This window comes from Triturus cristatus, chromosome 12 (assembly GCF_964204655.1).
Source record: "Triturus cristatus chromosome 12, aTriCri1.1, whole genome shotgun sequence".
In the NCBI taxonomy this organism is placed as follows: Eukaryota; Metazoa; Chordata; class Amphibia; order Caudata; family Salamandridae; genus Triturus; species Triturus cristatus.
The window spans coordinates 826,017,634-826,043,852 of NC_140595.1; the positions used below are offsets into that span (position 1 = coordinate 826,017,634).

Consider the following 26,219-nt stretch of genomic DNA (forward strand, 5'->3'; position numbering starts at 1 on the left):
TCCAAAGAGCTTCACCGGAGTGCACCTCTGTCTTTACCTGTGAATCTATCCAAAGAGCTTCCCCGGAGTGCACCTCTGGGTTTACCAGTGAATCTACCCAAAGAGCCGTCCCAGAGTGCACCTCTGTGTTTACCTGTGAATCTACCCAAAGAGCCGTCCCTGGAGTGCACCTCTGGGTTTACCAGTGAATCTACCCAAAGAGCTGTCCCTGGAGTGCACCTCTGTGTTTACCTGTGACTCTAACCAAAGAGCTTCCCCGGAGTGCACCTCTGGGTTTACCAGTGAATCTACCCAAAGAGCCGTCCCAGAGTGCACCTCTGTGTTTACCTGTGAATCTACCCAAAGAGCCGTCCCTGAAGTGCACCTCTGGGTTTACCAGTGAATCTACCCAAAGAGCTGTCCCTGGAGTGCACCCCTGTGTTTACCAGTGAATCTACCCAAAGAGCTTCCCCGGAGTGCACCTCTGTGTTTACCTGTGAATCTACCCAAAGTGCTTCCCCGGAGTGCACCTCTGTGTTTACCAGTGAATCTACCCAAAGAGCCGTCCCAGAGTGCACCTCTGTGTTTACCTGTGGATCTATCCAAAGAGCTTCACCGGAGTGCACCTCTGTGTTTACCTGTGAATCTATCCAAAGAGCTTCCCCGGAGTGCACCTCTGGGTTTACCAGTGAATCTACCCAAAGAGCCATCCCAGAGTGCACCTCTGTGTTTACCTGTGAATCTACCCAAAGAGCCGTCCCTGGAGTGCACCTCTGGGTTTACCAGTGAATCTACCCAAAGAGCCGTCCCTGGAGTGCACCCCTGTGTTTACCTCTGAATCTACCCAAAGAGCCGTCCCTGGAGTGCACCCCTGTGTTTACCTCTGAATCTACCCAAAGAGCTTCCCCGGAGTGCACCACTGTGTTTACCTGTGAATCTCTCTGAAGTCCCCCAGGGTGCACCTATGTGACCACCTGTGAATCTACCCAAAGAGCTTCCCCGGAGTGCACCTATGTTTTTTTTTTATTTTTAAAAAAGTTTTTTTTATTGATTTTACAAAACAATGAGGCAGACATCATACATCGATGTATAAGTACATACAGACATGAGATGTAGCATGACCTAGCTATCAACAACACAGAATTTTCCGTACCAATGCTAAACATCCAAAAAATGTCTCACAATGACAACTTGCAAGGATCCAATACCCGTAGAATAAAGTTTTCAACGGCACGTCAATACAGGACATTTCCAGTAACCCAGTGTGTATCAGCAGGTTTGGCAAAGCGAATGACAGGTTGTGGAGGCCTACAGGATATACTATAATTAAAAACCATCTTAACAAAAAACTACAACAATCACCCTACCTCCCCTCCCTCCCCGCATGCTCGGCCTCTATCAGCCACCAATAGCGTTTGCACATCATCCACTCACAGAAGTGTGTGTCTAACGGCTTCAATGACCGTCCGAATGGAAGTATATAGTCCTGTTCAGCTATCTATCACATCCCACAGGCAACACAAGGAGCCCAGGTGTCCCATACTCGCAGGTCAGACCCCCCTGCCACGGTCCCAGCACATCCCAGTAGGACAAAATCTATTGAAGCGTACTCTCCCAGCATTGCATACCAGCCTAATGAAATCGGTGTTTTACGTAGACCCCTAAATTCCTCCCTTTTCAATTCAGATCCTTCTGCTCCACCCCACTTCAACATTTCAGTGTGCCATTCCAGTAAGGACGGGGCTCTAGTGGCTTTCCATAGCATGGTTATGGCTCTTTTGGCCAAAAGGAGCGCCAGGTCCGCAAAACATGGGGCAGGGTTGCCCATCTTTTCACGGGGACCCAGACCCAGTATACAGTATTCCAAGGTGTCATTCCGGCGCACCAGGCCCACTGCCGTCAATATCTTGCACACTGTCGCCCAATAATGTCCCAGTCTAGGGCAAGCCCAGACCATGTGTAGCAATCCCGAGTCGGGAGCATGGTACCGCGGGCAGTCGTCATCCGCCCCCTGGAATATAGCACTCAACCTGTGTGGGGTTAAATATGCCCTGTGTAGTAACATCAGCTGAATAAATTTAAACTTGGGATTGCGGGAGACCTTCTTGGGGAGCCCCAATATAGTGTCCCATTCTTTGGCCGTGAATGTACGACCCACGTCCCCCTCCCACTTGTCGCATAGTGGCTGTAACGAAGTCGCTCTCTCAACTCAAATCCCATGAGTGAGCCATTTAGTCAGAGGAGCACCGTTACCCATTAGGTAGTGGATGGTAAGCAGTGTATTCGCAGGTGGTTCAGTGTCCTCAGGCGGACACGTGACGCGTATGTATCTGGAAATATGCACGTGCAATAAGAACAACGCATCCGGGGCACCATGGACATGTACAAATGTTTCATGCGACATAAATGCACCCTCCGTAAAGAAATCTCCTAGTGTAGTGATGCCCGCCTCAGTCCACGCCTTCAGCACACGACTAGAGGTTACCCCGGAACGTGTGGGAACACCCAATAGCGGAATGGTGGGGGCATATGGTGTCCTCCCTCCAGTGTATCTTACCGCACTCCGCCAATAAGTGATAGCTAATTTCAGTAAGTGGGGCATCGGCGTCAACAGAGTGGGCTTGTGGTAGCAAGAGCCTGTGGATAATACCCTTATCCCTGTCTCGCGATGACATGTACAGCTCGTGCAAATTGTGACCTGCTAGCCAATATGCCAGCCATTGCAACTGTCTGGCAAAGCAATACGCGCGTAGATCTGGTACCCCCATACCTCCCTGTTTCGCGTGAAGTTGAAGCTCCACCAGACTAATACGTCTATGTCCTGTGCCCCATATTAGTTCCGTCATCAATGAGTTCAGCACTCTAAAGGACCTCATGAGGACAAGTATCGGCAGGTTAGTGAAGAAATAAAGGAGCCGCGACAAAAGCACCATTTTTGTAATGGCTACCCTGCCTGCCACCGACTGGGGCAGTGAGACCCAGAATTGAATTTGGGATTTGAGGGCAGCAATCGCACATCCCAGGTTGCCATCCAGAAGGTCCGATGTAGTGGGATAAATTTGTATCCCGCGATATTTAAAAGTGTCAGGTGCTATGTGGAAGGTCCAGGGACCGAACCGGAAAATCCGGTTCCTCTCAGCACTATCAAAGAAATACGCATACGACTTGGCAGCATTGATAGCCAGGCCAGAGAGACCCTGGAATGACTCAAAAACTGGAAGGCATAGGATGAAGATCAGCACCCATATCCTTGATATAAAGAATAAGATCATCCGCATATGCCGAGACAGTGTGGAATGCACGCCCTCGCGCTATACCCCGACAGCCTGCAAAAGCACGAAGTCTGTGTAGGAGTGGCTCTAACGCCAGGATAAACAACAACGGTGACAAGGGGCTGCCCTGCCTCGTCCCCGAGCCACTGCATATTGTCCTGAGACGTACCGTCCCGTTCGTGCCTGCACCGTGGGGTTCGTATACAGCAAGCGTACCCATGCTATGTATTCCTCAGGTATGCCAAAGCATGCAAGAGCATAGAACATATAATCCCATCGCAGGGAGTCAAACGCTTGCCTTAGATCAAAAGATATGCAGCATTCTGTGGTTCCCGTACCGCGTGTGCCTAACATAACCTGGTGCAGCCGTCTAATGTTGAGTGCTGTGCTCCTACCAGGCTCGAACCCACACTGATCAGAATGCATCAGCGCGGGTATAAACGGGTTAAGGCGAGTGGCCACAATAACTTACTCAGGATTTTATAGTCCGTGTTGAGGGGTGTTAATGGTCTATAGCTCGAAATAAGCAAACCATCCCTCCCGGGCTTCAAAAGTGAAACCACTAACGCCTGTAATGTAGTAGCGGGGAGCCCGCCTCCTTCCAATGATTCGCGGAAAAGACACTGCAAGTGAGAAGTCAGTAGTGCACCTCTGTGTTTACCAGTGAATCTACCCAAAGACCTTCCCCGGAGTGCTCTTCTGTGTTTACCAGTGAATCTACCCAAAGAGCCGTCCCAGAGTGCACCTCTGTGTTTACCAGTGGATCTACCCAAAGAGCATCCCTGGAGTGCACCTATGAGTTTACCTGTGAATCTTCACAAAACGTTTCCCCGGAGTACACCTCTGTGTTTACCAGTGGATCTACCCAAAGACCTTCCCCGGAGTGCTCCTCTGTGTTTACCTGTGAAACCACCAAAGAGCATCCCTGGAGTGCACCTATGTGTTTACCTGTGAATCTACCCAAAGAGCATCCCTGGAGTGCACCTATGTGTTTACCTGTGAATCTACCCGAAGAGTTTCCCTGGAGTGCACCTATGTGTTTATCAGTGAATCTACCCAAAGAGCATCCCTGGAGTGCACCTATGTGTTTATCAGTGAATCTACCCAAAGAGCATCCCTGGAGTGCACCTATGTGTTTACCTGTGAATCTACCCAAAGACCTTCCCCGGAGTGCTCCTCTGTGTTTACCTGTGAATCTACCCAAAGAGCATCCCTGGAGTGCACCTCTGTGTTTACCAGTGGATCTACCCAAAGAGCATCCCTGGAGTGCCCCTATGTGTTTACCTGTGAATCTACCCAAAGACCTTCCCCGGAGTGCACCTCTGTGTTTACCTGTGAATCTACCCTAAGAGCTTCCCTGGAGTGCACCTCTGTGTTTACCAGTGGATCTACCCAAAGAGCATCCCTGGAGTGCACCTATGAGTTTACCTGTGAATCTTCACAAAACGTTTTCCCGGAGTACACCTCTGTGTTTACCAGTGGATCTACCCAAAGACCTTCCCCGGAGTGCTCCTCTGTGTTTACCTGTGAATCTACCCAAAGAGCATCCCAGGAGTGCACCTATGTGTTTACCTGTGAATCTACCCAAAGAGCATCCCTGGAGTGCAGCTATGTGTTTACCTGTGAATCTACCCGAAGAGTTTCCCTGGAGTGCACCTATGTGTTTATCAGTGAATCTACCCAAAGAGCATCCCTGGAGTGCACCTATGTGTTTATCAGTGAATCTACCCAAAGAGCATCCCTGGAGTGCACCTATGTGTTTACCTGTGAATCTACCCAAAGACCTTCCCCGGAGTGCTCCTCTGTGTTTACCAGTGGATCTACCCAAAGACCTTCCCCGGAGTGCTCCTCTGTGTTTACCTGTGAATCTACCCAAAGAGCATCCCTGGAGTGCACCTATGTGTTTACCTGTGAATCTACCCAAAGAGCATCCCTGGAGTGCACCTATGTGTTTACCTGTGAATCTACCCGAAGAGTTTCCCTGGAGTACACCTCTGTGTTTATCAGTGAATCTACCCAAAGAGCATCCCTGGAGTGCACCTATGTGTTTATCAGTGAATCTACCCAAAGAGCATCCCTGGAGTGCACCTATGTGTTTACCTGTGAATCTACCCAAAGACCTTCCCCGGAGTGCTCCTCTGTGTTTACCAGTGGATCTACCCAAAGACCTTCCCCGGAGTGCTCCTCTGTGTTTACCTGTGAATCTACCCAAAGAGCATCCCTGGAGTGCACCTATGTGTTTACCTGTGAATCTACCCAAAGAGCATCCCTGGAGTGCACCTATGTGTTTACCTGTGAATCTACCCGAAGAGTTTCCCTGGAGTACACCTCTGTGTTTATCAGTGAATCTACCCAAAGAGCATCCCTGGAGTGCACCTATGTGTTTATCAGTGAATCTACCCAAAGAGCATCCCTGGAGTGCACCTATGTGTTTACCTGTGGATCTACCCAAAGAGTTTCCCCGGAGTGCCCCTCTGTGTTTACCTTTGAATCTACCCAAAGAAGTTCCCTGGAGTGCACCTCTGTGTTTATCAGTGGATCTACCCAAAGAGCTGTCCCGGAGTGCACCTCTGTGTTTACCTGTGAATCTACCCGAAGAGTTTTCCCAGAGTGCACCTCTATGTTTACCAGTGAATCCACCCAAAGAGTTTCCCTGGAGTGCACCTCTTTGTTTACCTGTGAATCTACCCATGGAGCTTCCAGGGGTGAATCTATGTGACCACCTATGAATCTACCCAAAGAGCTTCCCCGGAGTGCACCTCTGTGTATACCTGTGAATATCTCTGAGATGCCCTGGAGTGCATCTATGTGACCACCTGTGAATCTACCTAAAGACCTCCCCTGGAGTGCACCTCTGTGTTTACCTGTGAATCTGCCCAAAGATGTTCCCCGGAGTGCACCTCTGTTTTTACCTGTGAATCGTCAAAAAACGTTTCCCCAGAGTGCACCTCTGTGTTTACCAGTGAATCTACCCAAAGAGTTTCCCCGGAGTGCACCTCTGTGCTTAACTGTTAAACAACCCTAATAGCTTCCCTGGAGTGCACCTCTGTATTAACCTGTGGATCTACCCAAAGAGATTCCCCAGAGTGCACCTCTGTGTTTACCTCTGAATCTACCCAAAGAAGTTCCCTGGAGTGCACCTCTGTGTTTACCAGTGAATCTACCGACAGAGCTTTCCCGGAGTGCACCTCTGTGTTTACCAGTGGATCTACCCAAAGAGCTATCCCAGAGTGCACCTCTGTGTTTACCTGTGACTCTACCCAAAGAGTTTCCCTGGAGTGCACCTCTGTGTTTACCAGTGAATCTACCCAAAGAGCGTCCCCGGAGTGCACCTCTGTGTTTACCTGTGAATCTCTCTGAGATGCCCCGGATCTATGTGACCACCTGTGAATCTACCCAAAGAGCTTCCCCAGTGTGCATCTCTGTGCTTAACTGTTAAACTACCCTAAGACCTCCCCTGGAGTGCACCTCTGTGTTTACCTGTGAATCTGCCCAAAGATGTTCCCCGGATAGCACCTCTGTGTTTACCAGTGAATCTACCCTAAGAGCTTCACTGGAGTGCACCTCTTTGTTTACCTGTGAATCTACCCATAAAACTTCCCAGGGGTGAATCTCTGTGTTTACCACTGAATCTACCCAAAGAATTGCCCCGGAGTGCACCTCTGTTTTTACCTGTGAATCTTCCAAAATCGTTTCACTGGAGTGCACCTCTGTGTTTACCAGTGAATCTCTCTGAAATGCCCCGGAGTGCACCTATGTGACCACCTGTGAATCTACCCAAAGAGCTTCCCGGAGTGCACCTCTGTGCTTAACTGTTAAACTACCTAAAAGTCCTCTGGAGTGCACCTCTGTGTTTACCTGTGAATCTGCCGAAAGATGTTCCACGGGGAGCACCTCTGTGTTTACCAGTGAATCTACCCAAAGAGTTTCCCCAGGGTGCACCTATGTGACCACCTGTGAATCTACTCAAAGAGTTTCCCCGGAGTGCACCTCTGTGTTAACTTGTGAATCTTTCCAAAATGTTTCCCTGTGGTGCTCCTCTGTGTTTACCAGTGAATCTACCCAAAGAGCTTCCCCGGAGTGCACCTCTGTGTTTACCAGTGAATCTACCTAAAGAGCTTCCCTGGAATGCACCTCTGTGTTTACCTGTGAATCTCTCTGAAGTCCCCCAGGGTGCACCTCTGTGACCACCTGTTAATCTACCCAAAGAGCTTCCCCGGAGTGCACCTCTGTGTTTACCTGTGAATCTCTCTGAAATCCCCCGGAGTGCACCTATATGACCACCTGTTAATCTACCCAAAGAGCTTCCCCGGAGTGCACCTCTGTGTTTACCAGTGAATCTACCCAAAGAGCTTCCCCGGAATGCACCTCTGCATTTACCTGTGAATCTCTCTGAAATCCCCCGGAGTGCACCTATGTGACCACCTGTGAATCTACCCAAAGAGTTTCCCCGGAGTGCACCTCTGTGCTTAACTATTAAACTACCCTAAGAGCTTCCCTGGAGTGCACCTCTTTGTTTACCTGTGAATCTACCCATAGAGATTCCCAGGGTGAATCTCTGTGTTTACCTGTGAATCTACCCAAAGAAGTGCCCCAGAGAGGACCTCTTTGTTTACCTGTGAATCTACAACCTGTGAATCTACCCAAAGAACTTTCCCAGGGGCATCTCTGTGTTTACCTGTGAATCTACCCAAAGAGCATCCCTGGAAAGCACTCTGTGTTTACCTGTGAATCGTCAAAAAACGTTTCCCCAGAGTGCACCTCTGTGTTTACCAGTGAATCTATCCAAAGAGCTTCCTCGGAGTGCACCTCTGTGCTTAACTGTTAAACTACCCTAAGAGCTTCCCTGGAGTTCACCTATGTGTTTACCTGTGGATGTACCCAAAGATCGTCCCCGGAGTGCACCACTGTGTTTACCTGTGAATCGTCACAAAACGTTTCCCCGGAGTGCCCCTCTGTGTTTACCTCTGAATCTACCCAAAGAAGTTCCCTGGAGTGCACCTCTGTGTTTACCAGTGAATCTACTGACAGAGCTTTCCCGGAGTGCACCGCTGTGTTTACCAGTGGATCTACCCAAAGAGCCGTCCCAGAGTGCACCTCTGTGTTTACCAGTGAATCTACCCAAAGAGTTTCCCCGGAGTGCACCTCTGTGTTTACCAGTGAATCTACCCAAAGAGTTTCCCCGGAGTGCACCTCTGTATTTACCAGTGAATCTACCCTAAGAGCTTCCCTGGAGTGCACCTCTTTGTTTACCTGTGAATCTACCCATAGAGCTTCCAGGGGTGAATCTCTGTGTTTATCTGTGAATCTACCCAAAGAGCTTCCCCGGAGTGCACCTATGTGACCACCTGTGAATCTACCCAAAGAGTTTCCTCGGAGTGCACCTCTGTATTTACCAGTGAATCTACCCTAAGAGCTTCCCTGGAGTGCACCTCTGTGTTTACCTGTGAATCTACCCATAGAGCTTCCCGGGGTGAATCTCTGTGTTTACCTGTGAATCTACCCATAGAGCTTCCCGGGGTGAATCTCTGTGTTTACCTGTGAATCTACCCAAAGAAGTGCCCCATAGAGGACCTCTTTATTTACCTGTGAATCTAAAACCTGTGAATCTAACCAAAGAGCTTTCCCAGGGGCATCTCTTTGTTTACATGTGAATCTACCCAAAGAGCTTCCCCGGAGTGCACCACTGTGTTTACCTGGGAATCTACCCAAATAGCATCCCTGGAGTGCACCTCTGTGTTTACCTGTGGACCTACCCAAAGAGCTTCCCGGAGTGCACCACTGTGTTTATCTGTGAATCTACCCAAATAGCATCCCTGGAGTGCACCACTGTGTTTGCCTGTGAATCGTCACAAAAAGTTTCCCCGGAGTGCACCTCTGTGTTTAACAGTAAATCACCCCAAAGAGTTTCCCCGGTGGTCACTTCTGTGTTTACCTGTGAATCTACCCAAAGAGCATCCCTGGAGTGCTCCTCTGTGTTTACCAGTGAATCTACCCAAAGAGCTTCCCCAGGGTGCACCTCTTTGTTTACCTGTAAATCTACCCAAAGAGTTTCCCCAGAGTGCACCTCTTTGTTTACCTGTGAATCTACCCAAAGAGTTTCCCCAGAGTGCACCTCTGTGTTCACCAGTGAATTCACCCAAAGAGTTTCCCCAGAGTGCAACTCTTTGTTTACTTGTGAATCTTCCCAAAGAGTTTCCCCAGAGTGCCCCTCTGTGTATACCTCTGAATCTACCTAAAGAAGTTCCCTGGAGTGCACCTCTGTGTTTACCAGTGAATCTACTGACAGAGCTTTCCCGGAGTGCACCACGGTGTTTACCAGTGGATCTACCCAAAGAGCTTTCCCAGAGTGCACCTCTGTGTTTACCTGTGAATCTACCCAAAGAGTTTCCCCGGAGTGCACATCTGTGTTTACCAGTGAATCTACCCAAAGAGTTTCCCCGGAGTGCACCTCTGTATTTACCAGTGAATCTACCCTAAGAGCTTCCCTGGAGTGCACCTCGTTGTTTACCTGTGAATCTACCCATAGAGCTTCCAGGGGTGAATCTCTGTGTTTATCTGTGAATCTGCCCAAAGAAGTGCCCCAGAGAGCACCTCTTTGTTTACCTGTGAATCTACAACCTGTGAATCTGCCCAAAGAGTTTCCCCAGAGCACACCTCTGTGTTTACCAGTGGATCTACCCAAAGAGCTGTCCCAGAGTGCACCTCTGTGTTTACCTGTGAATCTACCCAAAGAGTTTCCCCGGAGTGCATCTTTGTGTTTACCAGTGAATCTACCCAAAGAGTTTCCCCGGAGTGCACCTCTGTATTTACCAGTGAATCTACCCTAAGAGCTTCCCTGGAGTGCACCTCTGTGTTTACCTGTGAATCTACCCATAGAGCTTCCCGGGGTGAATCTCTGTGTTTACCTGGGAATCTACCCAAAGAAGTGCCCCATAGAGGACCTCTTTATTTACCTGTGAATCTAAAACCTGTGAATCTAACCAAAGAGCTTTCCCAGGGGCATCTCTTTGTTTACATGTGAATCTACCCAAAGAGCATCCCTGGAGTGCACTCTGTGTTTACCTGTGAATCGTCAAAAAATGTTTCCCCAGAGTGCACCTCTGTGTTTACCTGTGAATCTACCCATAGAGCTTCCCGGGGTGAATCTCTGTGTTTACCTGTGAATCTACCCAAAGAAGTGCCCAATAGAGGACCTCTTTATTTACCTGTGAATCTAAAACCTGTGAATCTAACCAAAGAGCTTTCCCAGGGGCATCTCTTTGTTTACATGTGAATCTACCCAAAGAGCTTCCCCGGAGTGCACCACTGTGTTTACCTGGGAATCTACCCAAATAGCATCCCTGGAGTGCACCTCTGTGTTTACCTGTGGACCTACCCAAAGAGCTTCCCGGAGTGCACCACTGTGTTTATCTGTGAATCTACCCAAATAGCATCCCTGGAGTGCACCACTGTGTTTGCCTGTGAATCGTCACAAAACGTTTCCCCGGAGTGCACCTCTGTGTTTAACAGTAAATCACCCCAAAGAGTTTCCCCAGTGGTCACTTCTGTGTTTACCTGTGAATCTACCCAAAGAGCATCCCTGGAGTGCTCCTCTGTGTTTACCAGTGAATCGTCAAAAAATGTTTCCCCAGAGTGCACCTCTGTATTTACCAGTGAATCTACCCTAAGAGCTTCCCTGGAGTGCACCTCTTTGTTTACCTGTGAATCTACCCATAGAGCTTCCAGGGGTGAATCTCTGTGTTTATCTGTGAATCTACCCAAAGAGCTTCCCCGGAGTGCACCTCTGTGTTTACCTGTGAATCTCTCTGAGATGCCCCGGAGTGCATCTATGTGACCACCTGTGAATCTACCCAAAGAGCTTCCCCAGAGTGCACCTCTGTGCTTAACTGTTAAACTACCCTAAGACCTCCCCTGGAGTGCACCTCTGTGTTTACCACTGAATCTACCCAAAGAGTTTCCCCAGAGTGCACCTCTGGGTTTACCAGTGAATCTACCCAAAGAGTTTCCCCGGAGTGCACCTCTGTGTTTACCAGTGAATCTACCCTAAGAGCTTCCCTGGAGTGCACTTCTTTGTTTACCTGTGAATCTACCCATAGAACTTCCCAGGGGTGAATCTCTGTGTTTACCAGTGAATCTACCCAAAGAATTGCCCCGGAATGCACCTCTGTTTTTAACCTGTGAATCTTCCAAAATCGTTTCACTGGAGTGCTCCTCTGTGTTTACCAGTGAACCTACCCAAAGAGCTTCCCCGGAGTGCACCTCTGTGTTTACCAGTGAATCTCTCTGAAATGCCCCGGAGTGCACCTATGTGACCACCTGTGAATCTACCCAAAGAGCTTCCCGGAGTGCACCTCTGTGCTTAACTGTTAAACTACCCTAAAACCTCCCCTGGAGTGCACCTCTGTGTTTACCTGTGAACCTGCCCAAAGATGTTCCACAGGGAGCACCTCTGTGTTTACCAGTGAATCTATCCAAAGAGTTTCCCCAGGGTGCACCTATGTGACCACCTGTGAATCTACCCAAAGAGCTTCCCCGGAGTGCACCTCTGTGTTTATTTGTGAATCTTCCCAAAATGTTTCCCTGTGGTGCTCCTCTGTGTTTACCAGTAAATCTACCCAAAGAGCTTCCCTGGAGTGCACCTCTGTGTTTACCAGTGAATCTACCCAAAGAGCTTCCCTGGAGTGCACCTCTGTGTTTACCTGTGAATCTCTCTGAAGTCCCCCAGGGTGCACCTCTGTGACCACCTGTTAATCTACCCAAAGAGCTTCCCCGGAGTGCACCTCTGTGTTTACCTGTGAATCTCTCTGAAATCCCCCGGAGTGCACCTATGTGACCACCTGTGAATCTACCCAAAGAGTTTCCCCGGAGTGCACCTCTGTGCTTAACTACCCTAAGAGCTTCCCTGGAGTGCACCTCTTTGTTTACCTGTGAATCTACCCATAGAGCTTCCCGGGGTGAATCTCTGTGTTTACTTGTGAATCTACCCAAAGAAGTGCCCCATAGAGGACCTCTTTATTTACCTGTGAATCTACAACCTGTGAATCTACCCAAAGAGCTTTCCCAGGGGCATATCTGTGTTTACCTGTGAATCTACCCAAAGAGCATCCCTGGAGTGCACTCTGTGTTTACCTGTGAATCGTCAAAAAATGTTTCCCCAGAGTGCACCTCTGTGTTTACCAGTGAATCTATCCAAAGAGTTTCCCCAGGGTGCACCTATGTGACCACCTGTGAATCTACCCAAAGAGCTTCCCCGGAGTGCACCTCTGTGTTTATTTGTGAATCTTCCCAAAATGTTTCCCTGTGGTGCTCCTCTGTGTTTACCAGTAAATCTACCCAAAGAGATTCCCCAGAGTGCACCTCTGTGTTTACCAGTGAATCTATCCAAAGAGCTTCCCCGGAGTGCACCTCTGTGCTTAACTGTTAAACTACCCTAAGAGCTTCCCTGGAGTGCACCTATGTGTTTATCTGTGGATCTACCCAAAGAGCGTCCCCGGAGTGCACCACTGTGTTTACCTGTGAATCTACCCATAGAGCTTCCAGGGGTGAATCTCTGTGTTTATCTGTGAATCTACCCAAAGAAGTGCCCCAGAGAGCACCTCTTTGTTTACCTGTGAATCTACAACCTGTGAATCTACCCAAAGAGCTTTCCCAGGGGCATCTCTGTGTTTACCAGTGAATCTACTCAAAGAGCTTCCCTAGGCTGCCCCTCTGTGTTTACCTGTGAATCTAGCCAAAGAGCTTCCCTGGAGTGCACCTCTGTGTTTACCTGTGAATCTACCCAAAGTGCTTCCCCAGAGTGCACCTCTGTGTTTACTTGTGAATCTACCCAAAGAGTTTCCCCAGAGTGCACCTCTGTGTTTACCAGTGAATCTACCCAAAGAGCTTTCCCAGGGGCATATCTGTGTTTACCTGTGAATCTACCCAAAGAGCATCCCTGGAGTGCACTCTGTGTTTACCTGTGAATCGTCAAAAAATGTTTCCCCAGAGTGCACCTCTGTGTTTACCAGTGAATCTATCCAAAGAGCTTCCCCGGAGTGCACCTCTGTGCTTAACTGTTAAACTACCCTAAGAGCTTCCCTGGAGTGCACCTATGTGTTTATCTGTGGATCTACCCAAAGAGCGTCCCCGGAGTGCACCACTGTGTTTACCTGTGAATCTACCCATAGAGCTTCCAGGGGTGAATCTCTGTGTTTATCTGTGAATCTACCCAAAGAAGTGCCCCAGAGAGCACCTCTTTGTTTACCTGTGAATCTACAACCAGTGAATCTACTCAAAGAGCTTCCCTAGGCTGCCCCTCTGTGTTTACCTGTGAATCTAGCCAAAGAGCTTCCCTGGAGTGCACCTCTGTGTTTACCTGTGAATCTACCCAAAGTGCTTCCCCAGAGTGCACCTCTGTGTTTACTTGTGAATCTACCCAAAGAGTTTCCCCAGAGTGCACCTCTGTGTTTACCAGTGAATCTATCCAAAGAGCTTCCTCGGAGTGCATGTCTGTGTTTACCTGTGGGTCCACCCAAAGAACATCCCCGGAGTGCACCTCTGTGTTTACCTGTGGATCTACCCAAAGAGTTTCCCCGGAGTGCACCTCTGTGTTTACCTGTGAATCTTCCCAAAGAGCTTCCCCGGAGTGCACCTCTGTGTTTACCTGTGGATCTACCCAAAAAAGTTTCCCGGAGTGCACCTCTCTGTTTACCAGCAAATCTACCCAAAGAGCCGTCCCAGAGTGCACCTCTGTGTTTAGCTGTGAATCTCTCTGAAGTCCCCCATCGTGCACCTCTGTGACCACCTGTGAATCTACCCAAAGAGCTTCCCCGGAGTGCACCTCTGTGTTTACCTGTGGATCTACCTAAAGAGCTTCCCCGGAGTGCACCTCTGTGTTTACCTGTGAATCTACCCAAAGAGCCGTCCCAGAGTGCACCTCTGTGTTTACCTGTGAATCTCTCTGAAGTCCCCCAGCGTGCACCTCGGTGAACACCTGTGAGTCTACCCAAAGAGCTTCCCTGGAGTGCACCTCTGTGTTTACCTGTGGATCTACCTAAAGAGCTTCCCCGGAGTGCACCCCTGTGTTTACCTGTGAATCTACCCAGAGAGCTTCCTCTGTGTTTACCTGTGAATCTACCCAAACAGCTTCCCCGGCGTGTACCTCTGTGTTTATAATCTTATAATTCGTTTTTTAAATATAGCTTGTAATTTTAAGTGATGTAGAAGTTTTTATTTCATTTTTTATAGTAATTTATAGTGCTATAGTAGCTTGTTGGGATTATAGCAGGAGAGGGTGGAATGTTAGTTAGTTCATTATTAAATATGAATTATTTAATACATTTTATTTCATTATATGATTGATATTCATTATCTAATGTTAATTTATTTTTGTTATATGTGGGCTGTTAGGTTTTTAGGAGTATAGGATGGAAAGCTAAGTAATAATTAATTGTTAATTAATTATTAATTGTTAATCGAGTATTTAACTGATTTTCATTACATAGTTTATGGAATACATATTAATTTTACTTCTTTTTTTAGTTGCTGGCTGCTAGGTTTGTAGGGGTCTCCTGTGGGATGGTAATTAAGTAATAATTAACATTTTATTCATTATTTTTAATTTCTTACTTAATTATGTAAAATATAGAATACTAATTTATTTTACTGCTATGTTAGTTGTGGGATGCTAGGTTTGTAGGGGTATAGGGTGGGAGGATAATTAAGTAATAATTTATTAATTATTCATTATTATTTGTAAAATAATTATTTAATTGAATTTTAAATATTTAAATCCTGGAACACACATTTATATTATAATATATATATATATATATATATATATATATGTTAATTGATAATTTTTAAATTAATATTTTTCCTATATTCATAGTGTTTTACCTATTGCTATATATATATATATATATATATGTCACCAGAAATCGCCTCCTCCAGCGCGCACAATCCAAGCGCAGAGACGAACACGGACCCAAAATGAGTGCTTAAAGTCTTTATTTGCGGACAGGAACTTTACGCAGCCGCCATGACGCGTTTCGGCCTACAGGAGGCCTTGATCACTATATATATCTATATCTATATCTGTATATATATCTATATATATATATATATTCAAACACATCATGAATTATCCGCACTTACGTTGAGGCGAACAGAGAAACACGAATCCAACAAGTATATGGCACTGATCTTTTATTCCTGAAGAATGACGCGTTTCGGACAACTCGTGTCCTTGCTCACATATATATATATATATATATATACACACAAAAGAGGAAGCAGAGAACTCTGGGTAATTCTCAAGTTTAGGTGGAAAGCAGCTCCATTATAGAGCCCTCTCAACACCATCGACACTATAAATGTGCTCACCTCAAATGTCTGCTTTACATTATAGTAAAGTTATATATTCAAATTTTTAACATTTACTACTTTTAACTCTAAATTAAAAAAAATCGGTATTCGTGTGACCGGTGTTTTTCTTCGATATGTGTGCACTTACTATCATAATTATAGGAGCACGATATTGTGGTAAACCATATTTTCGGCACAATATTTTGGTCAACGATATTGTTTACCAGGATACTGTGTCGGTGCTCCGGTTTCCCAGAGTCCACCTCTGTGCGTGCCTGTGATTCAACATCAATTGCTTAGTACAAACCGTTTGCATCTGTGCTGTGAATCTGCCGACAGCGCAGCATGCCCCCCCCCCCCCCAAACTGTAGAAGGTGGGTTTGCCGCCGGCAGTGCACCTTGCAGTGCACCTTGCACAGCCCCTCAAAAGCACCCTCGGTTCACCCCAGCAGTCTGCGTCAGTCCCTGAAGGCGGACCCTAAAGTAACCCGGCAGCTCTTCGGGGCTCTGAGGGTTTACCCCAGCAGCCCCCCAGGAGCGGGTTTACCCCAGCAGCCCCCCAGGAGCGGGCAGTATTAGGTCACCATAACCCCCCCCCCCCCCCCCCCCCCCCAAGGGTTTGTGTATAACACGTCCCGTTCGTTCGTCGTCACAGACATGGCTGGCTGGAACAGGATCCCACCAACAGGAAGCAGAGACGGCAGAGGAGACTCACGGAGGCTGGAGGGGGAGGGCAGAGCTGGAGTCCGGCAGGGGGGGGTGTACTGAAAAACAACCCCGCGGCACATCTCTTTCTTCATCCTCCACACCACACTGCTCCCCCCCCCCTCCCCCCTCCCAGCCGGGACGAACCATCAATCAGCACCGCTGAACAGAGCTCTGCGATGATTCAGGCTGTGACCTCCCCTGGGACCACCTCCCCCCCCCCCCCTCCTTCCAGCCAACAATCCAGAGCAGGTGCGACGGTAAATGAACCCAGGCGTTGACAAATTCATCACACGTGACTGACTCTACCCCTGCCCTAGCAGCCTTTCAGAGACACCAGCCTTCCATCTGATCGACTCTATCCCAGACTGAAGTGTGACTGACTCTACACCAGCCTTACAGCCTTCCAGACACCATACTGACATGTGACGGATTCTACTGCAGCCTTTCAGAGACACCAGCCTGACATCTGACTGACTCTACCCCAGCCTTTCAGAGACACCAGACCGACATGTGACTGACCCAACCCAGCCTTTCAGAAACACCCGACTGACATGTGACTGACCCAACCCAGCCTTTCAGAAACACCCGACCGACATGTGACTGACTCTACCCCAGCCGTAGCAGCCTTTCAGAGACACCAGCCTTACATGTGACTGAGTCTACCCCAGCCTTTCAGAGACACCAGCCTGACATCTGACTGACTCTACCTCAGCCTTTCAGAGACACCAGACTGGCATGTGACTGACCCAACCCAGCCTTTCAGAGACACCAGACCGACATGTGACTGACCCAACCCAGCCTTTCAGAGACACCAGCCTGGCATGTGACTGACTCTACCCCAGACTTTCAGAGACACCAGCCTGGCATGTGACTGACTCTACCCCAGCCTGGCGTGTGACTGACTACCCCAGACATAGACCCAATGATCGCTAGGCGAGGCGGGGCACGGAAGGCGGGGGTAGGAGCAGTACATACAGTTACCCTGACCCGGGAGCGGTAGGGATGTCGCGCAGGGAAACAGCGAGTGTGAGATGTTTTAGTGTTATACACTGGAATAAAGGCGTCTGAGACACGCCCCCCTTCCAGGGGCCCCCGCCGCGAGGTGTGCTTGGAGCTGTGGGCTCCTCCCCCAGGGGCCCCGCTAACACGGAATGCTTGGGCACAGCTCCACACAAGAGCACATGACACAGTGTCACAGCGTGCCCCAGCGTGCCCCAATGTACACCAGTGTGCACCAGTGCGCAGAAAGCGCGGCGATGGTGGCGCACGGTACCTGCAGCCGCTGCAGCCTGTGACCTTCGCCGCATCAAGGAGGCTGCGCGTGGTGTCTGCGATGCTAATGTGCCGCTCCTTCCAGACAGCGCGCGCTCCGGGGAGGACCATTGGACGTGCACTCCCCGTCTGTAGCGTCTGGGCCTACAGGAACAGGCCGACAAGTGTCCTTGGCCGTCAGAGATGGTGCCTCTGAAATACCAGTGTGGGGCTCCTTCCAGACAGCTTTCTCTCCAGGGAGGACCATTGGACGTGCACTCCCCGTCTGTAGCATCTAGACCTACAGTGGCGGGCCCAACAAGATTCCGTGGCCATCAGAGATGGTGCCTCGGAAATACCAGTATGGGGCTCCATCCAGACAGCACGCTCTCCGGGTGGACCAATGGATGTACACTTCCCGTCTGTAGCGTCTGGACCTACAGGAACAGGCCGACAAGAGTCCTTGGCCGTCAGAGATGGTGTCTACAATACCAGTGTGGGGCTCCTTACAGAGAGCACGCTCTCCGGGTGGACCAGTGGATGTGCACTCTCCTTCTGTAACATCTAGACCTACAGTGACGGGGCCAACAAGAGTCCTTGGCCATCAAAGATGGTGTCTACAATACCAGTGTGGGGCTCCTTCCAGACAGCACGCTCTCCGGGTGGACCAGTGGATGTGCACTCTCCTTCTGTAACGTCTAGATCTACAGTGACGGGGCCAACAAGAGTTCTTGGCCATCAAAGATGGTGTCTACAATACCAGTGTGGGGCTCCTTCCAGACAGCACGCTCTCCGGGTGGACCAATGGATGTGCACTCCCCGTCTGTAGCGTCTGGACCTACAGGAACAGGCCAACAAGAGTCCTTGGCCATCAGAGATGGTGTCTACAATACCAGTGTGGGGCTCCTTCCAGACAGCGCGCTCTCCAAGGTGTACCAGTGGATGTGCACTCTCCTTCTGTAACATCTAGACCTACTGTGACGCGGCCAATAAGAGTCCTTGGCCATCAAAGATGGTGTCTACAATACCAGTGTGGGGCTCCTTCCAGACAGCACGCTCTCCGAGGTGGACTAATGGACGCAGGCTGCCCTTCACCAGGCCAGCCTCTCTAGTAGGCCGAGAGCCATTGGCCATCAAAGATGGTGTCTCTAGAATGCAAGTGTGCGGTTCCTTCCAGACAATGCGCTTTCCGGGGTGGGCCAATCAACGTGTACACCCTGTCTGTAGAGTCTAGACCTACCCCTACAGGAATGGACAAAAGAAGCATACGTTGCCCATCAAAGATGGCGTCTCTAGGATGCAAGTGTGCGGTTCCTTCCAGACAGCGCGCTCTCTGGAGTGGACCAATGGACGCGGACCACCCTGTCCGTAGAGTCTGGACTTACCCCTGCAGGAATAAAGCCAAGAACCAGTGATTGCCCATCAAAGATGGCGTCTCTAGGATGCAAGTGTGCGGTTCCTTCAAGACTGCGAGCTCCTTGGAGTGGACCAATGGACGCGGACCACCCTGTCGGTAGAGTCTGGACTTACCCCTACAGGAGTGGAGCCAAGAACCAGTCATTGCCCATTAAAGATGGCGTCTCTAGGATGCAAGTGCACGGTTCCTTCCAGACAGCGCGCTCTCTGGAGTGGACCAATGGATGCGGACCACCCTGTCCGTAGAGTCTGGACTTACCCCTGCAGGAATAAAGCCAAGAACCAGTGATTGCCCATCAAAGATGGCGTCTCTAGGATGCAAGTGCATGGTTCCTTCCAGACAGCGCGCTCTCTGGAGTGGACCAATGGACGCGGACCACGCTGTCCGTAGAGTCTGGACTTACCCCTACAGGAGTGGCGCCAAGAAGCAGTCATTGCCCATTAAAGATGGCGTCTTGAGGATGCAAGTGTGCGGTTCCTTTCAGACTGCGCGCTCTTTGGAGTGGACCAATGGACGCGGACCACCCTGTCGGTAGAGTCTGGACTTACCCCTACAGGAGTGGAGCCAAGAACCAGTCATTGCCCATTAAAGATGGCGTCTCTAGGATGCAAGTGCGCGGTTCCTTCCAGACTGCGCGCTCTCTGGAGTGGACAAATGGACGCGGACCACCCTATCCATATGGGAATGGGCACACCACGGCAACAGTAGCCATGTTATTGGGGTGAAGGCTTCCAGAAAGGTTTCAGAGGGTGGTTTGTAACCCACTTGAGGTCCAGAGTTGTGCAGTGCTGCAGAGCAGAACGGGTACTGCCCACCCACAGTACTACAGTGCTGCAGGTAAGTACTGGTCCTGCTGAGTAGCAGAATGGCGGCCTCTACTGGCCTCGGTGTCAGGGGTACGTCTCGGGCTCCTGCCACTCAATACATCCAGAAGCCAACTCACAACGAATCCTCTGAAAACTGCCAACTGTTCCAGCAGGGAGCCTCTGGGGGGCCCAGGGTCCGGCACGACGGCCGTGGGGTAAAACCAGTGTGCACAGGTGGACGGACAGCATGACACAGGTGGTAACCCATGAGGGCTGGGGCCACTCGTGGTCCCTGAGAACTGCTCCTCCGTAACCCTCTTCAAGGTGCCTTTTAAAGGTGGGGGCCCACGTGGCTAAAAAGAGTCCTGCTCCAAAGGTAGGTCTCATCTGCTGTGGCCACCACCACCAGGACACAAACAGCAGGGAGCCTTCAACACCCAGAGCTGTGACCAATAGGCGTTCCGAAGACTTCTGCCTCAAGCGCTTTATAGATTCCAGACCTAAGGGTATCCGAACCCTCAATGTCCAATGGCACGCGGTGCATCTTTTGGTGGGTCCGCAGGTTGCTGTAAGCACCAGGCCTGGACCCCCGGAGTCTGACCAGAATTGTGTCAATGCAGGTGGCACTATGCTAGGCTTCGGGCTTACTCCCGCTCCACTGTTACCTGTGCAGGTGGGACCAGGACTCAGAAACGCTCCTGCTCCTTTGTCACCTGTGCAGGTGAGACCGGGCCTCAGATTGCTCCACTCTCACCTGTGCAGGTGAGACCAGACCTCAGACATGCTCATGTCGTCACCTGTGCAGGTGAGGCCGGGCCTCAGACATGCTCTACTCTCACCTGTGCAGGTGAGACCAGACCTCAGACATGCTCATGCTGTCACCTGTGCAGATGAGACCAGGCCTCAGACACGCTCTACTCTCACCTGTGCAGGTGAGACCAGGCCTCAGACATGCTCCACTCTCACCTGTGCAGGTGAGACCGGGCCTCAGACACGCTCCACTCTCACCTGTGCACGTGAGACCGGACCTCAGACACGCTCCTGCTCCGCTCTCACCTGTGCAGGTATGATGGGCCTCAGACATGCTCCAGGTCCACTGTCACTCACGCAGGTGAGACCAGGCCTCAGGCATGGTCCACCCTAACCTATGCAGGTGAGACCAGGCATCAGACCTGCTCCATTGTCACCTGTGCAGGTGAGACTAGGCCTCAAACATACTCCACTGTCACCTGCACAGGTGAGTCCAGGCCTCAGAAATGCTCCGGCTCTGCCGTCATCTGTGCAGGTGACACCAGGCCTCAGACATGCTCTGCGCTGTCACCTGTGCAGGTGAGACAAGGCCTCAGACATGGTCCACCCTCACCTGTGCAGGTGAGACCAGGCCTCAGACATACTCCACTGTCACCTGCGCAGGTGAGACCAGGCCTCAGACACGCTTCTGCTGCGCTGTCACCTGTGCAGGTGTGATGGGCCTCAGACATGCTCCACTGTCACCTGTGCAGCTGAGACCAGGCCTCAGAAATGCTCCGGCTCTGCCGTCACCTGTGCAGGTGAGACCAGGCCTCAGACATGCTCCTGCTGAGGTGTCACCCACGCAGGTGAGACCTGGCCTCAGACATGCTCCACTCTGACCTGCCAGGTGAGACCTGGCCTCAGACATGCTCCACTGTCACCTGCGCAGGTGAGACCTGGCCTCAGACATGCTCCTGCTGCGCTGTCACCCACGCAGGTGAGACCAGGCCTCAGACATGGTCCACCCTCACCTGTGCAGGTGAGACCAGGCCTCAGACATGCTCCACTCTGACCTGCGCAGGTGAGACCTGGCCTCAGACATGCTCCACTGTCACCTTTGCAGGCGAGACCAGGCCTCAGACACGCTCCACTGTCACCCGCGCATGTGAGACAAGGCTTCAGATGCACTCCACTCTCACCTGCGCAGGTGAGACCTGGCCTCAGACATGCTCCACTGTCACCTGTGCAGGTGAGACCAGGCCTCAGACATGCTCCATTGTCACCTGTGCAGGTGAGACCAGGCCTCAGACATGCTCCACTGTCACCCGCGCAGGTGAGACCAGGCCTCAGACATGCTCCACTCTGACCTGCGCAGGTGAGACCTGGCCTCAGACATGCTCCACAGTCACCTGTGCAGGTGAGACCAGGCCTCAGACAAGCTCCACTCTGACATGCGCAGGTGAGACCTGGCCTCAGACATGCTCCACTGTCACCTGTGCAGGTGAGACCAGGCCTCAGACATGCTCCACTGTCACCTGTGCAGGTGAGACCAGACCTCAGACATGCTCCACTCTGACCTGCACAGGTGAGACCTGGCCTGAGACATGCTCCACTCTCACCTGTGCAGGTGAGACCAGGTCTCAAACATGCTCCACTCTCACCTGCGCAGGTGAGACCAGGCCTCAGACATGCTCCACTGTCACCTGTGCAGGTGAGACCAGGCCTCAGACATGCTCCACTCTCACCTGTGCAGGTGAGACCTGGCCTCAGATATGCTCCACTGTCACCTGTGCAGGTGAGACCAGGCCTCAGACATGCTCCACTCTGACCTGCGCAGGTGAGACCTGGCCTCAGACATGCTCCACTCTCACCTGTGCAGGTAAGGCCAGCCCTCAGACATGCTCCACTGTCACCTGCGCAGGTGAGATGGGCCTCAGACACGCTCCACTCTCACCTGTGCAGGTGAGACCTGGCCTCAGACATGCTCCACTGTCACCTGTGCAGGTGAGACCAGGCCTCAGACATGCTCCACTCTGACCTGCGCAGGTGAGACCTGGCCTCAGACATGCTCCACTGTCACCTGTGCAGGTGAGACCAGGCCTCAGACATGCTCCACTCTGACCTGCGCAGGTGAGACCTGGCCTCAGACATGCTCCACTCTCATCTGTGCAGGTGAGACCAGCCATCAGACACTCATCTGCTCCACTGTCACCTGTGCAGGTAAGGCCAGCCCTCAGACACGCTCCCCTGTCACCTGCGCAGGTGAGACCAGGCCTCAGACATGCTCTGCGCTGTCACCTGTGCAGGTGAAACCAGGCCTCAGACATGCTCTGCGCCGTCACCTGTGCAGGTGAGAGAAGGTCTCGCACGCGGCTCTGCTCAGCAGTCGCCTGTGCTGGGGACACCAGAGGCAGATGATGCTGTGTCCCATCCTTCAGCAGCTCGTAGACCCGCCCAACAACTCACCTAGCCCTCATGAGCATGCGTGTCCTTGGGACGAGGAGAGAAAACACAGTGACTGCCATCATGGTGGACCCCTTAGCCTAAGATGAGCCCCCCCACACCTACGGAGGCAGGACGCGCCCCTTGCAACCACCCCGGTCACCTCGAAGGGCGCCAGCCATGCTGGTTCAGCATCCCATACTGTTTGCCTGCTTCTGAAGATGAATGGCGGATGGAGGAGGCCAAACTCAGAATAATAACCCAGCCCCCACCAGGACCCCTACCCACTCAGTCCTTTGACCTCAGATGAATAGACCCACACCATGAAAATGCAGAGGAAGAGCAGCTCCCCCCGTTCCCCCTTCACTGCCCTTCGGGGATCCGCCGACAGCCACGCGTCGACATCCTCATACATAAACGCAAGGGTCTGCGCGGGACACACTGACCGCCCCCTGTCAAGCAGGTGACTTCAGGTCCCAGGCCTCTCCCAAACCGAGTGGAATACAATTACTGGATGCCCTCCTACCTGGCCATCAGCTGCCTCAAAAATGAACCTCTGCAGGCAGCCATCCCAACTTAGTCAATAGGAAGCAAGATTCTGGCCTTTGGTTTCCCTTTTCGTTGACCGGTGGCATCCCACCTCAGGATCTGCATCAATCCAAGATGGTATCCTGTCAGCACCCAGATGTTGCACACCGCCTTTCCCAGCGGTCCACCAAAAGGCAATATGCATTCCAATGATCCCCACAATCTACTGAGGCAAGTTATCCTCTTCTTGTTGCCCCCTGCATGCCAGTTCAAAAGGGACAGGGCTCTCGTGCCATCTCCTCGGTGCACAGACAAAGCAGGTGCCAAGTCTTTTCTCCATGGGGCGACTAGTGGCCAACTCTGGGTCGTAGAGGTCTTTGGGCAGTCTTATTGATCCACACCTTGTTGACGATGACCAAACCTTGGGCCTTGAGTGAAAATTGTCATCTGCCGTTTTAAAGATGTGCGCCGTGGGTTGTAGGAGTCTTTGGACAGTTTTAGAGATCCATGCCTTGTTGACAGTGACCAAACCTTGGATCTTAGGTGGAAATTGTCATCTGTAGTTTAGAAATCCATGCCATGGGTCATAGGAGTCTTTGGACAGTTTTTGAGATCTACGCCATGTTGGCGGTGACCAAGCCTTGGGTGGAAATTGTCATCTGTACTTTAGAAATCCATGCCATGGGTCATAGGAGTCTTTGGACAGTTTTAGAGATCTACGCCATGTTGGCGGTGACCAAGCCTTGGGTGGAAATTGTCGTCTGTAGTTTAGAAATCCATGCCATGAGTCATAGGAGTCTTTGGGCAGTTTTAGAGATCTACGCCATGTTGGCGGTGACCAAGCCTTGGGTCTAGGATAAATATTGCGGTCTGCAGCCTTAGTGACCCACGTAGTGCCACACAAGCATTGGGTTCTAGGTTTCTTGGGCAGTCTTAGAGGTCCGTGCCGTGTCGGCAGTGATTAAGCCTTGGGTCTTGAGTGGATATCGTCGGCTTCGGATTTGGAGATACAGTCATGTCGGCGGCGACCAAGTCTTGGATCTTGGGTGGATATTGACGTCTGCAATCTTAGAGACCCACGCTGTGTCAGCGATGGCCTAGCCTTGGTTCTAGGGTAGATAATGTTGTCTGCTGTCTTGAAGATACGCTGGTGTCAGCGGTGACCAAGCCTTGGTTCTTGGAGTGATATTGCCATCTGCAGTGTTGTAGATCCACGCAGTGTCACCGGTAAATGAGACCTGGTCTCCAACAGAGATCCATGCAGTGTCACCGGTGAATGCGATCTGGTTTCCAGGAGAGATCCACGCACTCTCACTGGGGAATGAGACCTGGTCTCCAACAGAGATCCACGCAGTGTCACCAGGGAATGAGACCTGGTCTCCGGCAGAGATCCACGCAGTGTCACCGGTGAATGAGATCTGGTCTCCGGCAGAGATCCACGCAGTGTCACTGGTGAATGAGATCTGGTCTCCGGCAGAGATCCACGCAGTGTCACCAGATAATGAGACCTGGTCTCCGGCAGAGATCCACACAGTGTCACCGGTGAATGAGATCTGGTCTCCGGCAGAGATCCAAGCAGTGTAACCGGTGAATGAGCCCTGGTCTCCGGCAGGGATCCACGCAGTGTAACCGGTGAATGAGCCCTGGTCTCCGGCAGGGATCCACGCAGTGTCAACAGGGAATCAGCCCTGGTCTCCGGCACGGCTAGATCCACGCAGTGTCACCGATGAATGCGACCTGGTCTCCGGCAGAGATCCACGCAGTGTCCCCAGGGAATCAGACCTGGTCTCCGGCACAGATAGATCCACACAGTGTCACCAGGGGAATGAGACCTGGTCTCCGGCAGAGATCCACGCAGTGTCACCGGGGAATGAGCCCTGATCTTGGTGGATCCCCATGAATGAGCCCTGGTCTCCGGCAGTGATCCACGCAGTGTCACCGGGGAGTCGACCTGATCTCGGTGGATCCCCTCGCCACAGCAGCGGTGCGATGCGGTACCGACCTCTCTCCTCGCTGCCCGTCTCCTACCTGTGGTTTCCCTGATGCGCTGCCGCCTTGGCACCGCCCCTGCCTCCCCCCTCCTCCCCCCGCTGCCGGAGGGTGGGGGGCAGACAAATGGTGGTTTTCCGAGCGCGAGCTGGAAGGGAAGCCGTAATTGCATTAAGGGCCGGGCGAGGATGCGGGGAGCCCGGGGCGCGTGCGGCGGTATTATCGGCGCTCTTGGCACGCTTCGGCGGCGGCGGTGGCCGGATCCTCCGCCCCTGGGGTGGAGGGAGCCGCAGATCTCCGCCCGCCGGCGGCCGTGTTTACATCGATCTCACACCGCGCTGGGTGAAGCCCCGGCCGCATCACCCCCGGGGCGGCAGGTGGGGGCAGAAGGGCGGGGGTAGGGACAGGAGGGGGAGGAGGGTGTAGAGACACTGGGGCAGGAGGGAGGGGGCCTGGGGGCAGGAGAGCGTGGGGGGGGGGGGGCTGAGATTGGGCACCTGCACTGGCTATTGTAGCTGTCTCAGGCAGGGTCTCTCTCCCCCCAATGCCTCTCTTCCTCTCCCTGTGCTCCTGACCCTCTCCCTTTCTCTCGTTTACTCTCTCGCCACCTCTCTGTCTCATTTACACTCTCTCACCTACTCATCCTCTCCCTTCTTCTCTTTAACTCTTCATCTCTCTGCCCCCCGCTCTCTCTCTCCAATTTCTTCCCTACTCCCCCCTCTTTCTCAAATTTCGTCTCTCATTCAT

General features: G+C 51.5%; 1 protein-coding gene across 1 annotated transcript in view; it reads right to left on the minus strand.

The window, feature by feature from the left end:
- The window catches only part of NYAP1 (neuronal tyrosine phosphorylated phosphoinositide-3-kinase adaptor 1), a 470,759-nt gene extending 444,973 nt beyond the window's left edge, over nucleotides 1–25,786 (minus strand). Inside the window, exons 1-2 of the mRNA XM_085637809.1 lie at nucleotides 24,648–25,786; nucleotides 23,482–24,580 (exon numbers count right to left, since the gene is read on the minus strand). The gene's annotated coding sequence lies outside the window, so the exon portion shown is untranslated. The remainder of the gene's footprint in view (nucleotides 1–23,481; nucleotides 24,581–24,647) is intronic.
- Between the last annotated feature and the right edge of the window lie 433 nt (nucleotides 25,787–26,219).